This window comes from Geospiza fortis, unplaced genomic scaffold (assembly GCF_000277835.1).
Source record: "Geospiza fortis unplaced genomic scaffold, GeoFor_1.0 scaffold23, whole genome shotgun sequence".
NCBI classification, from domain to species: Eukaryota; Metazoa; Chordata; class Aves; order Passeriformes; family Thraupidae; genus Geospiza; species Geospiza fortis.
In genome coordinates this window covers 11,277,623-11,279,892 of record NW_005054303.1, presented here as the reverse complement: position 1 = coordinate 11,279,892, position 2,270 = coordinate 11,277,623, and positions in this window count along the sequence as shown.

Genomic DNA, 2,270 nt, shown 5'->3' with positions numbered 1-2,270 from the left:
GAAAGATGGTCCGAGGTGGGGAAAGGAGCACGGAGCCCCCGTGGGAAGAGCAGCCACGCTGCCCGGCCTTGCTTGTTATGGGAGAACGGGAGAACCGAGCATCTCCCAGCTGTGCTTCTTCCCCGCCGGGGCCGGGGCCGTGGGGCTGTGCCCGCGCCTTCAGTTCGACCAACAAGGCCCAAAATAAAAAAACCGCAGTTTCCCCATCCCGTCCCCTCATTTGTTATTTTTTTTTCCCAACTGCACTTTCCCTTCCCTTATTGAAAGTGAATGTCCTTCCCCCAGGTTTTTCAGGAATTTTTTCCCCCTAAAGATCAGCCCAAGGCGTCGCCCTCCCCAGCTTCTGGCTGTTTTTAAAATAATAATAATTATAAGCGGGTAAGAGTGAAGGAGCTTGTATTTACATTAAACAAAACGCTCCGAAAAGGGTCACTAAAAAGTCTGCCTTGACCCCTCTCTCTCCAGTTTAACAAAGAAGGAAAATATTGTATCAAAAGCGAAGTGAATGGGGAAGGCGGAAAAGAGAAACAGCTTTTCCTCTCTTCAGCTGGGAAGGGGGGAGAAATGTTTGAATGTTTCCGTTTCTTTTGAGAAGCGGGGCAGCCCCGGGCAGGGCTGAATGGGAAAGTCTTGTAAGCGGGCTGGGAGGCTGTCAAACTGCTCAGAGGTAATCACTGCTAATGAAGGGGTCTCCAGCCCTTTCTGGGACAAAGGATGCTTACGAGTGCTAGCCGGGACTGAATACCTAATAAGTTTGCAAGGGGGAAAAATGAGCGAGCTGTCTGTAAATTGATTTTGTAAGAGAAAAAAAAAAAAAAAAAGAGAGAAAGAAACAAAACCAGAAAAACCCCTTACAACAACAACAACAACAAAGGAAAAAGCAAAAGGCTTGCAGGTTGGGGAGAGAGCCTGGCTCTGGTGCAGCTGGGGACAGAAGGCCCACTTATCCAGGGAGCATTGTCCCAGTCCTGCACTGCAGAGGAGGACTGCTGCTGTTTGCAGTGGATATTGCGGTGGAAGGAAGGCTGGGGGATGCAAGAGCCTTGGAAAAGCCACATCAGCCCCTCCAGGCCGGGGGTGCTGCCCCAGCTGCTGCCTGGCCCATGTGAGTGCTCCCTGCACACTCATCCTCACACCCCAGCCTGCACAATCCTTGCAGAGCATTCATCCCATCCCCATCTCACAGCCCAATCCCACGAAAGGCACTGCTCCTACTTGTTCTGCCTTTTGCCCCTTGTCGAACCAAGGGGTTTTCTTTGCAGAACAGAAAAAGGGGGTGTCAGGAAATCTGCTGAATATCACACCACCAGCAGCACTTCTCTTGTCTGGGAGGGCTCCTGTATAAAGGGGCAGCTTTAGCTCTCCGGCCTGGGTGCTGGGAGATGCAGGAGGGGCTGGGTTCAGGGGGAAACACCCTTGTGTGACAAGAGGAGCGGGGGTGTGTGCCGTGGCTGTGGGAAGCAGGAGAGTGAGCCGCATTTTGGACGTTTCCCGCATCCAATTAAGGGCTTGGGAGGATCAGACTCTCGCAGATCCAGTTACCCCTGGCCGCTGCGGGGGTAATACCGTGAGAGAGAGCGTAACACTCCCCAGCGTGTCTGCCCCGCCTCCCAGCAGTGCCCGGCACCGGCTCTTCCCCGTTCCTGTCATTTCTTTCCTCTCCAGGAGAAGAAAAACGTGTGCTTGCTGGAGAGGAGGATGGAGGCGTCACAGGCCAAAGGGAAAGGGCACTGTGGGGTGCAGGAGCTGCCAAACTTTGACCTGTCCTTTCTCTTGTCCCTTTCCCAAGGCTGCCCTGCAGCCCCAGCACCCCGGGGCTGACCTTGGTGTGCCCCCACGAGGGGGACCCGGAGGGTTAGACTGAGCTGAGGATCCAGGGAAGAAATATTTCCTCTTAGATCCTCCGAGGCTCGCAGCACTTTGCACTCTATCAGCATTTGTTCTTGGCACCAGGGTGACAGAAAAAGCCCGTGGATGTATATTCCCTTCTGTCAGGACTGGCTGCAAGACCCCCAGCCAAAGGCCAGGAAAAGGCTCCCCTTCCTTCATCACTGGCTGCATCCAATTTAAACTCCCCCAAATTGCAGAAATTCCCCAGAAGCTCATTTTAACCCTGCTGCCTTCTGATCTGTGACATAGGCCTCTCTGGCACACACTTTCCCCTGCAAGAAATATAGTTTGAAAGGAAATTTTCAGCTTCAAACCATATTAAAGCAAAGTGGGTTCACATATTTGTCATCTCTGCCTCTTCCCAGAGGTGGGAGAGAGGT